The 13,300-nt window shown below is 35.5% G+C and overlaps 1 protein-coding gene across 4 annotated transcripts in view; it reads left to right on the top strand.

The window, feature by feature from the left end:
- The window catches only part of NKAIN2 (sodium/potassium transporting ATPase interacting 2), a 998,970-nt gene that overhangs the window by 808,022 nt on the left and 177,648 nt on the right, over window positions 1-13,300 (top strand). The gene's annotated exons all lie outside the window — the stretch shown is intronic.

The raw sequence follows: 13,300 nt of genomic DNA, 5'->3' as shown, positions 1-13,300 counted from the left end.
GGCGCTAATCGCCAGTCAAAGGTAGGATTCTTCAGATGAAAGTGGTTAATTATTACAGATCTTCAGAAATCTCATTATTTCAGTACCTTACAGAGCTTTACCCCTAAGAGCAAATTCATCCTTATTAAAGGAAACAGTTCCCATTTTACTTCTCTAGTACTCAATTACCTGGAAAGGGATGGTCATTATCTCCTCTGTATTACTGAATGAAAAAGCAATATAGAGAATGATGCCTATGATCAGGAGCTCATATCTTCTTATTCACAGTCTTTTACTTTTCCCACTCTCTTGACTCCCTGTTTCTATTGGCAAACAGAGCAGAGAAATTACATAATTACCTGGATAATTTAGACCAGAAAAAGGGGGGGGGTAAAGTGATTCCTATGAATTACATGAGCTCTTTCAAAATTTTCCTGAACATGAAATATTTTTACTTTTTCCTTTCCTTTATTCTCAGTGACCTCTGACAGGCACATACATCTCTCTTTATGGAGAATAATTAACACGAACTCAACTAGGGAGAAATCAAATTATATAGTTAATAAAAACTAAAGCTTCAATCCATGCTAAGTGACAATGTAGCACCAGGGAAAATTAATTACTAGATTTTAGAGTGAAAGGAGTCAGACACATCAGGTTTGAGGTTAGCCTTAGGATTCGCAGTAAATTTCAGTTCTTCCGTGACTGAATTTTTTGAAGTTTGAAGTTACTCAAAATCATGTGGCTATTTTCTGTAACAGTAAGTGATTTTTTTAGTAGTCTAATTAGATTTAGTTCTTAGGTTGCTTGGATTTTTGTAGGAATCTTTTCAGATACATTGTGTAAATTCAAGTCGTTCTCTTGATTCTAGCTGAGCAACCACTGGTGAAAGTTTATTAAAATTGCTCCTTTTCACAAGAGTGTTTAAGTGATTTTGATACTGTTAAAGAGATTCTCCAAGTGCCCTGATGCTGAGAATTTATATATAACCATTGTCAAATACGGCATAGTGTAGTATTTAAGAGCTAAAATGAGTAGTTGTCAGTGGAGGCAGACTTTTAGCAGTGGAGCATAAACTAGTCGTTTGTAGGCTTAAAATTATAGTGTATTTTTCTAAGTTATTTCACATGAACTTCAGAAGTTCACCTTCCCCTGTCCATTAAGTGGCCCCGAATAAACCAAGGCAACAGAAAATCATATCATGTGTGATCTTTAGTCTTTCTCTATTCGTATAATCACAGACTTATTCTGAGGAAAGAGACTGTACAAGTTTTGAGTACAGCCCCTCACTCTTAAAGGGCCATCCATCCTTTGCTTGCAAACCACTAGCTACAGAACTTCATTACACAGAACACTACCCATTCTATTTAGGTGCACTTTTAATCCGTTGAGGCTGATCAGCCTTATCTTCCAGATAAATTCGTCAGCTTGAAACTTGGCCTGCCACCCTGGAGTTAGCTATAAAGGATGAGTCTTATCACTCTGATTTGATATTTCTTTAACCATTTGAAGACAATTATGAGGGCCCTTCTCATCCTTTTCCAGCTAATTCAACCCAAATTCCTCTCAAGTTTCCTCATGACTTGATTTTTAGTTCCCACAACCACCCTGGACACAGTGTCAGGAGGCAGTTTTATCAGTGTCTGTTTTCAGACATAAAGCCCAAAACGAAGAGGCTGATCATAAAGCTATAAAGATCCCGTAAGTGTACGAGAATGCTAGATGTCAACAGTTCCTTATGTTCACTGCAGGAAAACAGCTGGTCATTTTACTACTCCTTTATTGAAGTCACTTAACAAAATCTATCTGCAACTTAAAATGATACCACGGTGTTTTTCTCTGCGATTTCCAATTTCATGTTGGACATGCTAACGTATATAAATTAAATGGCTCTTTGGCTTATGGCTCTGAACAACCACTTTGGGAGGGAGAATTATTAAGGTATTCCTTTTCACAGGACTTCTCAAGTCATTTTTTGATCCGCTTAAGAAGAGAATCACCAATAAATAAGTTGGAAGGAAGCACGCCCTTTGAAAAGAACTAGGTTTTGGGAGATGCTGCAGCAATATCGGCGCTATTTCTAGAAGGAGGTAGTGTCTAATGAACTACCACTCCACTCTCATCTCTCCAACACTGCCACAAAAATGATTGAACTGTTTCTTTCTTTCCCCGTATTTGTGACCCCAACTTCTAATTCTGTCTTCCCTTACATTTCTGGGGAGAATATCCTCTCTTCCTAAGGGAGACTAAGAAACTAAGTGCTCTCTCTCTCTATAACGTGATGACAAGTATTTCTCTCTGTTTTTTAATGTTTTTCTTCTAGACAGCGACCTTTCCACCAATAGCCTCTTGGCCTTGTGTGTTACAAAAGCTGCAAAGAGCACTTTGGAAGCAAACCAAATGAAATAGGTACACATACTTAAAGGTGTTTTATTTAGACTTAGAGGTTTATTTATATTTGTCTCCACAAATTCTAAGCAGTATTGATCTATGTACTTGCCAGGATAAAACAAGACATGAAACAAATCTTACCACTTAAAAAAAAATTCTCTCATGAGGATAAAGTACAACTAAAATATCTTTAAAAGCCTCTTCATCCAAATGCATGGCAAATATAACTCTACTATATATGCAGGGTACAGTGAATTTTGGATCAGAGTTGACAAACCACCTAAAAGGACACAACAAGGTCTTGTATAATGCTGAATAGGTTTCTGAACAGCATCTAGAAATTTTTGAAATAAGTTGTATGAATTATGTGTCTGCCATTTTTTTATTCTAGTACATTCTCCTGAAGAATACCAAGTATGGTGTTTTGGCAATGATCTATTGGGTGACCAAAAAAATATTCTTAAGAGGTAACGAGGTCCAGTGAAAAGGCAAGAAGTCAGTTTTGAAGTCTAGTTGTTCCTTAATAAAAAATAACTTGATAGAGTTATAAATGCACACAGTCTCATTTTTTTCCTTCTGTTAAATAAGGACAGTAATCCCTACCTCTTAAATATTGTTGTAGCATATACTAGATAATGAATACATAAACGTTACTTCCTTTCTTCTTTACAGTATGTATGGCCTCAAATTTAACAATTAGCTGCAGAATTCATAATGGACAAGGAGGCACACATCTTCAAAATAAAAAGATTTATAGAGAAAATTTTTGTTGATTAATATTTCATTTCATCTCCCATTATGGTCATTCTCAGTAATTGAAAAATTGCTATGAAGTCCATCATCAATAACATTAACACTTGGCTCATTCTCTATCTTGCTACCATTTTTTGGTCATTTTCTCATGAACTATTCTCTTCCAAGTTAGTGAACAAAGGAAAGGACTTGAGACTTGATTAGCATCCTTGGCATCAAATTTAATGGAGACATTTTGAACTATGGATCCAAGTGAGATCAGACTCCCGGTTCAATCCTTGACAAGCTAAAATCCGTGGAGACAAGCACAGATGCTCTCCAAGTCAGAATTCACGACCTTGGGAAAATGACCGTGTCAGTACTGAGGGCGGGCTGCACATGTAGTTGCGATAACTACTGGCGGTATTGGTGGGGAACTATTAAAGGACATTTCAGTGTCCCTTAAATGTTTCCAAGCCTTCAATATCATCAGCACCTGTGTGCCTCCACGCCAGTTAAAAATCCACAGACATGTGCTTTATAAACACATGGAATGGTGGCCTTCAGACAAGTGCTGAAATGGCAGTAGCATCCTCTTTTTAAATAGCTAACCTGTTCTTTGCCTCCCTAAGCCCCTAGAGTGAATGCAGATCGCTGTTCAAAGCTCTTAGACAGGAAAGGAACACTCACAAGATGGGGAAAGATACCTGCAGGGAAGGAACAAACGGGAAGTGAGAAAACAGCAGGAAAAGCTGCCTGAAGAGGTTTCAGTACATGGAAAACTATGAAGTCAGTGAGAAGTTGATCTTTCATTACTGTAACCAGCTGAGAAAATTCTGCCTCTAGCATCTGCTAGTAAGGGTGTGAGAGAGAGAAGACTCATTTTGCCAAACTTGGATCGTACTCATAGATGATGAGTCCGAACTTTAGAAAGTTTAAAAAAAAAAAAAATTAGGACTTTCGAGCCTGGAGGTTCAATTAACTTTAACATTAACACAGGCTTCCTTATTGTATTATTTTTCCTGTCCATCTTTTCCTTCCCTTTCTTTCTCCTCCCGGACCCCGCTTCTCTTTCAGAACATTACAAAGATCACCTTAAAACAAAATTCTCTATGGTTCAGATGCAAACTTTCTTCTTCATCTGAGAGTTAATGTGGATTTTTTTTTTTTTTTTTGAGAAGGAACAGTGATTGTACTTGGGGCTTCATGTCCTCCTTTACCCGTAAGAAGAAAGCAATTAACCAAGATAGTATTGCTATTCATGTACCTATACAAAGAAGTACTAGGTATAACGTTGTGGTGCTGAAAAGAGAATGAAGTTAATCAGGAAAAGCTTCTTAGAAGGAGTAGCTCAGAGTATTAATTTAAATGCAGAGAGATATACAGGATGTTAAAGGAGGTATTGAGGAGGATTTTATTAAAATGGGATTTTTGCAGCAATGCTCAAAATGCAGAAAGTGCAGACCCATTGTGAGGTAACATAAAACATTTATGTGGACTAAGAAGGCAGTCAGGATAAGATTTGGAAAAGTGAAATAATGGCCTTTGTTGGACCACAGACATGAGAAACATGTTTCAGTCAAGAATATGTAATAGCAAATGAAATTTAAACATTTTATATTAAATCTTTAGTGAATCTTTCCATGTAGTGAGAAGAAACACATTTTGTGTTTAAAATCTGAATTTTAACAACCCGAATTCCATCAGACTTCCCTCATCTGTTTTTAGAGCAATGGTATAATGTTTTCCACACTCAGAGAAATACTTGTAAAAATCTTTCCTTGAATAATTAATGATAAGAACTAGGAACTGGAGTCAACACCAGCTATGGTGTTATATTGAATTATGATCTGCAATCCCAAATCCCAAAGTTGTCCATAGTTGAAGATTCTAAAAGAAAGTAAGGGCACAGATGTATATTTGATGCCCCATCTACTTCCCTTAAGTTCATCTTATAGCAGGATGAATCACATTTTTGGATTTTGGAGTTGTTAGATAGGAACTTCCTTATGTTCTGGGCTGCATTCCTACATATGCAACATTCATTCAACCTGTTAAATAAAACGCATTTGTAATTTTTCTCATCTTCTCAAATCTATATTTGCTCAGCTTCTTCTCCTTGGCATCTTGAACAATATAATTTGCTGTCACTGATTTTCATATGTTACCAAGATAAATTTAGCATTGGGGTTTTTATATGTAGATTTGCATAGATCTATGCATATCCTAACAAAAAAACAGCTATATTTAGGGCTAGAATATTAAGTTTACCAGGAGGAAACAAACCGTGGTTGATGATAATTTTTAAGAATTTTTCAATGTTTCTTATGAATTGGTATCCATATGTAGATATTGGCAATATGATATAGAATGATGCTTTCTGGTGTTATTTTAAACTGTAATCCAATATATATTGCCTGTAAATAAATAAGATCATTGAAAAGATGACTCTTGGTGTCAAATACAGCCTTCCCCACTATTCCAGCTCCTGCATCATAGGCTAATACAGAATATCATTCAATTCCAAGGTTTCCTAACTACTTCTCTGAGTCCTTACAACTAAATATGTATGGGTTTTTTTTGTTGTTTGTTTGTTTGTCTGTTTGGAGAAAGTGAGAAAGAGCAGAGGGAAGCATAGAGAGAATCTCAAGCAGGAAACTCTTTCAGGGCTCGATCTCAGAACCTGAGATCATGACCTAAGCTGAAATCAAAAGTAGGACGCCTAACCAACTGACCCACCCAGATGCCCCTAAACGCACATGCTTTCATTAATTTATTTTGATCTCCCAGAACATTTTTGTTGTTAAAATTTGCTTCTTTCCATTAAATATGCTTGCTGGCATTCCTCTAATATCGTCACCAGAAGCATGTTTTAAAATAAGGAGAGGAGGATGCTGACTTGTTCCCAATCTTCCTCTGACTGCTGAAAACAGCGGTTTAGATCCTGCCTCCCTGGACCCTTGAAGAACTCAGGACAGTAGTCTGGGGTGAATAAGTTCAAGCATTTGAATTTTATAGCATGAGTCATTCATTGTCTTCATAATGGCTATTGCTTCAAACAGCACCCTTACTGGTCTCCGTCGTGCTTCCTGCACTGCCCCACCCCAATCCCACAGCAGACTATCATTTACTGCAGCTCCTCTTGGTTCAGGTTTGACCGTGCCCACACCCTGCCGTTGATCAAAAATCTTTCAATAAGCCAGGATGTTATTCTGGCATTTAAGTCCCTGCTCAATCCAGCCCCAAATCAAGATCTTCTCGAAGCCATTTTATACTGCTCCTTCTCACAAATGCTCACCTCATAAAATTAAGGCCACTTAAAGAATCAAGTTCTTAAATAGACAAATACTTAACTCTGCAATTTTGATTATTTAGGCTCCCTACGTAAAACAGTCTTCCCCCTCTCCCCAGCCCATGAGCCTCTCTAAGTCTGGCCTTTTTTCTGGCCCCAGATGGAGTTTTCATCTCTTGGAGGCTATCCCACCAGAGTACTGGTCCACTGCTACCTGTAGGCAGTACACCCTCCAAAGTCCTGTGCATAGACTGTCCACATCTCTGTTCAGGTACTTACCTAATGCTTTCCTATATTGCTACATTTTATCTTTATACCTTGTCCTTGAAAGGAGACAATAAGCTCCATAATGTTAGGGATCACATCTTCTATCACTTCACATCTTTATGGCTGTGCCTATAGTATATGAGTAATTTAATGTGTGTTACCAACTATGCCACTTACTGTAACCTAATTGACTTATTATAAAGTACAGGTTCTAGCCTTTCTGATAGTGACTAAGCAGTCTAGAAATGAGAAAGTATCCATTTTCAGTATTATTATTCCAAAAGAACTTAGTCATAGAAAACTCCAAGAATCTGAGAAAACATTTTAGATTTTTTAAACTTCAACTCAAAATTTCTCTCCCACTCTCCACATTCGAATCTCTGTGATAGATTCTCCATTGCTTACTCTTGGAACAGATACATGCATGTATGCTCTTCTTCAAATGCCATATAACTGTGAAAGTAAATTTTAGCCTTTTATTGAAATTTTGAGATGTTACTAGTATCTTTTTCTCATTTGCTTGTCACCCTTTTTTTTTTTTTAATCAAATGCTTATTATTTGTTGAGCAGTTAGGGTTCTTGTGTTGACCTGAATGCATAGAGCCCCTGTCAGAAACAAATTTTTAGTGCTAATAACAGCTTTCCTATAACACATCAGACCCTGTTATTTTGAAAATTGGCATGAGCGATAATGGGGTCCTTCAATCTGAACTTTTTGGAGACTTACTAAGAGAAATGAATAAATCTATTGATACAAAGGGTGCTTTTGTTATTATACTGATCTGAACATATAATTATGAAACTTTTCTTTAGATTTAAAACTTTTAAATTCTTACAATTATGAGACCATTTTGCATGTTTTTCAATATGAATCCATGTAGAATTCACAAGATTTGGTTTACAGTTTTCTCTCTTATTTTGTGCTATCAAGACTTGTTCATTGTCTCAAAAGTTCTTAAAATTTTGAGCTCAAACTTAACAAAATACATGGGAATTAAATAACCTATTGATTATGCATGGAGCAGATCACACAGAAAGTTCTGTTGCATTAAAAGAATTTCAAGACCTTTCTATTGTCTGTTTTATAGCAAGGAATTTATATTTTGTGGTTAAAATAATGCACACATGCATATCAAAAGCAAAGTTTTTTGTTTAAATGTCTACAGGAAAATAAATGAGAATATAAGATAATGCCAGGAATCTTCCAGTTAATGATTGCTGGTTGAAGATATCCATTTACTTACATTTTATCCCTAAATTCCTCTATAGTGATATTAAAGAATAAAAAATTATAAACAGTAAAAGAGAATAGGAGAGGGGGGAAAAGGACAGAAATAATCAACATTTTTCATAAGACAGAAAATAGATGGAGGATTGGCAAGTGACTTAGCAGAGTGGAAAAACCTAAAGTTTATAAAAATGTGGAGAAAGGCTCCAATGTACAGATTTGACCTATAAAGCCCTTCAAAAGACAGGATTTAGAAGAAAGCAATGTGTGAGACACAAGACTGAGAATGGGAATGGACTGAATAACCTATTCAAAGGAGAAATTAGACTGCCCCAGTTTCTTCCTTTAATTTATACAGTTAGGCTTCCCTTCTGGACAAGTGAGACTCTTGAGACAAAGGTAAGCATGGGCTAAATTTCTGAACACATATTAATTTAGAGACTGCATACTGGGAAAAAAAAAAAAGTGCATACAATGTATCAAAACCAGCAACTCCTTCCAGTTCAGCCCAAGCATTCTGTGGGGTGGTGCCCACCATACTCCATTAGTAGACCGGGAGACCCAGAACAAAGTCCTACAGCTCCATATAGATCTAGAATTTGGAAGACACTGCCCAGTCATCTATGAGAAGAACACTAGCTGGCTAACCCACTAGTACAAAATAACTGCCACTCAAGCTTTAAACTTTCTCCTCTTGGATTTGAAAGAACAACCAGGGATACCCAGACTTTTAAGGAAAGACTCCCAGCAGAAAGTCAGAGACAAAATTAAATGTAACAAAAAATCTTCATGGCATTCCTACCAGCTCTTCCCTCTGCTGGCAATGCCCTTCCCCATCTTTGCTCTATTCACTCCTACACTTCTTTCAGGTCTCTCTCTCTCTCTCTCTCTTTTTTAAAGATTATATTTGTTTATTTGAGAGAGAGAGAGGACAAGCAGGGGGGAGGTGGGTGGGCAAGGGGCAAAGGGCGAAGAAGACTCCCCACTAAGCAGGGAGACTGATGTCAATGCTGTACTCCATCCCAGGACCCTGGGATTATAACGTAAGCCAAGGTCGACACTTAACTCACTGAGCCAACCAGACACCCCATTCAGGACTCCCTTAACACAAAATAATAGGACAGGGTTTTTTTACCATTATAATTAAATAGCATTACACTTCCCCATGACTCAACCGTCAGTTATCCTGTTTCTCTACTGAATTTATTTTACTCCATATGTTAATTGCTACACTGACATTTTTTTTTTCAGTTTTAGATGATCACGTTAAATGTTTTTTGTTGTTGTTTTTGTTTTATTAACATATATTGTATTATTTGTTTCAGAGGTACAGGTCTGTGATTCATTAGTCTTACACAATTCACAGCCCTCACCATAGCACATACCCTCCCCAATGTCCATCCCACAGCCACCCCATTCCTCCCACTCTCCTCCACTCCAACAACCCTCAGTTTGTTTCCTGAGACCAAGAGTCTCTTAAGATTTGTCTCCCTCCCTGGTTTCGTCTTATTTCATTTTTCCCTCCCTTCCCCTGTGATCTTCCCCTCAAATCTTCTGATTTGAGGAATCAGGGAGATTATATGATAATTGTCCCTCTCTGATTGACTTGTTTTGCTTACAATAATACCCTCTAGTTCCATCCACATCCTTTCAAATGGCAAGATTTCATTTTTTTGATGGCTGCATAATATTCTATCATATACATATATATGTACCATAACTTTTTTTTTCATTCATCTGTTGATGGACATCTAGGCTCTTTCCATAGTTTGGCTATCGTGGACATTGCTGCTATAAACATTGAGGAGCATGTGCCCCTTCAGATCACTACATTGTGACGCTGATATTTTTATATATTTATGTATTTGTTGTCAATTTTCCCTACTACATGATGAACACTTATAAAAGCAGGAATGTTGCATATAGCACATAGTAGATGCTTGATAATTATTTTATTAATATTTACTAATTTGTCAACTTAATTATTTAGTAAAAATAATTAACTCAGATAAAACAAAACTGATGTGAAAATCACAATTTTTAAAAAATCAGAAAACTAAGAAAAATCAGAAACAATTTAAAAATATTAAGTATACAAAGATAATAATTAACTCCTAAAATTCAAAATATTAAAAATAAAATATATAATTCAGTATAACACTGTATGGAGTTGGTAAAGATATGAACAATGGGGAAGAAAAGATAAGAATGTAAGAGGTTAATCCTGGAAGTCAAATGTCTGACTAACAGAAATTTCTACAGTAACAGAAAAAGTGGAGAGGAGGGAACAATTTTAGATAAAATACAAGAATGTTTTCTGGAATGGAAGGAACAGCCTCATGATGGAAATGCCCTCCAAATGCTCTATAAATTAAATGAAAAGAAGAAAAAGCCATCAAAGTTCTGCTTATAGAACTTATATGAAATGAAGATTTTCTACTTATATAAACTTGAAAAATATATGGAACCAAAATAAATTAGAGGGTGTACACATTTTACACATTTTATTTTTTTCATTTTAAATTTATTTTTTTAGTATAGTTGACACACAATGTTAAATTAGTTTCAGGGGTACGATGTAGTGATTCAACATGTCTACACATTATGCTATGTTCACAAGGGCAGCTAATCTGTCACCATACACTATTACAATACCATTGATTACATAACCTGTATTTTCCTTTTATTCCTATGACTTATTCACTTCATGACTTGAAGCCTGTATCTCCCACTCGCCTTTGCCCATTTTGCCCACCCTACCCATCCACGCCCCCTCTGGCAACCATCAGTCCTCTGTATGTACAAGTGTGATTCTACTTTTTGTTTGTTTTTTTATTCATTTGTTTTGGTTTTTTAGGTTCCACATGAGTGAATATGCACATTTTAAGACTTAAACCAATATTTTATATTATTAATGAATATGTAAACATTTAGTAAAACTATAAAGAACTTTCATGAGAGTATTAATCCAAAATCATGATAGTAATTATCTATGAAGAAGGAAAGAAGGAAATAATATATAAGAGGAGCACAGAGGCAGCATTATTTTTATGTATAAAATCTTATTAAAAGAAAGACAACAAACAAATATAACATAAGATTTAATGAGATTGAGTGATGGGTATAAAGGTATTGCTGTAAGACCCTCTGCATTTTTCAATATTTTTGAAATATTCACTATTGAAAGCAAAATAATGTAAGAGATCAGAAAAAAGAAAACAGTTACATAAAAAAATTGCAGGAAACAAAATGGAATCAGGTTTCTTAACTGTTATAAAAGAAACCAGAAGATAATGGAGAAATATTCACCCACTCTGAGAGGAAATCTTCTTCAACAAAGAAGCATATATCCACCAAAAATACCGATTAATATAAAAGCTGACTGAAAACACATAAGGCTTGACATCACTCACCTATTCTTAGGAAACTAATGAATTTTGTACTCTGCAAAGCAGGGGAAAAAACCTAGAAAGAGACATGAGAGCTGTTAAGAAAAATTGCACTGAACAATTGTTAAAAATGGAAAGACAGGTTTTTCTAACTACTATAATAAGGAAGAGAGAGGTGAGTGTAGTACTGAGCTCAACTCCAAGTTAAACAGGCAAGAAATTTTATTTATGACTGTTACAGAGGAGAGAACTTAAACTCAATTCCACTGAAACAAAAGTTGGGAGGATTTGTAAATGCTGGGCTGAGCTAATGGAAAAGTACTTGAGGACATTGTTGGGGAGGTTAGTCAATGTGATTAGGTCATCTGTGTTTGTTAATTTTTGCTTCTCAGTGTTAGACTTCTACCTATCCACAGAGACTGAGAGATATTGATGTTATCTTTCTTGATAATGATATTTCGAAGAAATGGCTACCAGGGACTTGAGAAAGACATTCCTGAGTTTTATAAAATTTACATCTTGAAGGAACAAAGGAAGAATTTATAATTGCAAGTTTTCTAAAGAAAATGCTCTAAGGAAAGTGTGGTCAAGGTCTATACTCAGGAAGAAACCTGTTTAGTCAAACTGAGGGGAATGTTAAGGTCATCTTAGTCAAATAGAGGAAACTGGGGATCCAACGTAAGAGAGAACTAATGATATTAAGTGAAGTCCCATGTCCAAATCTATGCATCAGTTGCATAGAGACTGATGAGAGAAGACTGAGACTCCAGTTCAGAGATCCCCAGGAAAAAAAACAGACAAAGAAGGAATTGATTGGTTTAAAGTGTTAGATCATGTAGACATTAATATTGAATGCGTTTTTGCAGTTCTGTTGGTCAGTTTAAAAAAGAATTAGTGATAGAAACAGTACAGAAAGATAGTGAAAAATATGCCACAAAAGTGTAAAGAAATCAACAACTGAAAACTGGAAAATCCCCATGCACTTGGTCATTAAAGGTATATTTCTAAATAACACATGGATCATAAAAAAAATCTCAAGAGAAGCTAAAACTTATTTCAAATAAATTAAATGAAAATACAACATATCAAACTCTGCAATGTAATGAAAGCAGCGTTTAGAAGGAAATTTATAGAATTAAATGCTTATATTGGAAAAGAAAGATCTAAAATCAGTAACTAAGCTTCTATCTTCAGGAAAGCAAGGCAAATTAAATCAGAAGTAAACAGAAAGAAAAGAAATAATAAAAATCAGAGCAGAAATAAAATTCAAAACAAGAAAACAATGGAGAAAATCTATTAAGTCAAAAGCAGATTCTTTAAGATCAATAAAATTGATAAGCCGTTAGCCACAATAAGAAAAAAATCAGAGAAGAAACAAATTACTAATATCATCAGCAATGGAAGAGGGGTCATCACTACAGGTTTCATGAGCATTGGATGGATACAGGAATGTTATTAACAACTCTAGGACCACAAATTTTATAACCTAGATAACCTAGGCAAATTCCTTCAAAGGTACAATCTACCAAAACTCACACAAGAAGTAATAGACAATTTTAATAAGCCTATATCTATTAAAGAAATTGAATCAGTAATAAACAACTTTCCAAAACAGAAAATATCAGGCCCAATGGGTTCACTGGTAAATCTACCAAATATTTAAGAAATCATACCAATTTTCTACAATCTCTTTCAGAAGATAGAAGCAGATGAAGACTTTCTTACTCATTCCAAAGAAGCAAGTATTAACCTAATATCAAAATCAGACACAAACATTACAGGAAATGAAAACTACAGATCAATACCTCTTACAATACAGATGGAAATATCCTCAAAAAAATACTAGCAAGCTGAATCCAACGATGTGCGAAAAGAGGTACACACCACACCAAGAGGGGTTTGTGTCAGATATGCAAGCTTGGTTCAACATTCAAAAACCAATAAATGTAATCAAAAAGTGTAGAAACTTTTTGTTTGGCCATTTGCAGGTAGCTCTCTACCCACAGGCTTTCTTTAAGATGT

The sequence above is a fragment of the Mustela erminea genome, chromosome 4, assembly GCF_009829155.1.
Source record: "Mustela erminea isolate mMusErm1 chromosome 4, mMusErm1.Pri, whole genome shotgun sequence".
In the NCBI taxonomy this organism is placed as follows: domain Eukaryota; kingdom Metazoa; phylum Chordata; class Mammalia; order Carnivora; family Mustelidae; genus Mustela; species Mustela erminea.
Note: the sequence above shows the minus strand (reverse complement) of the source record. Positions and strands in the feature narration are given on the sequence as shown.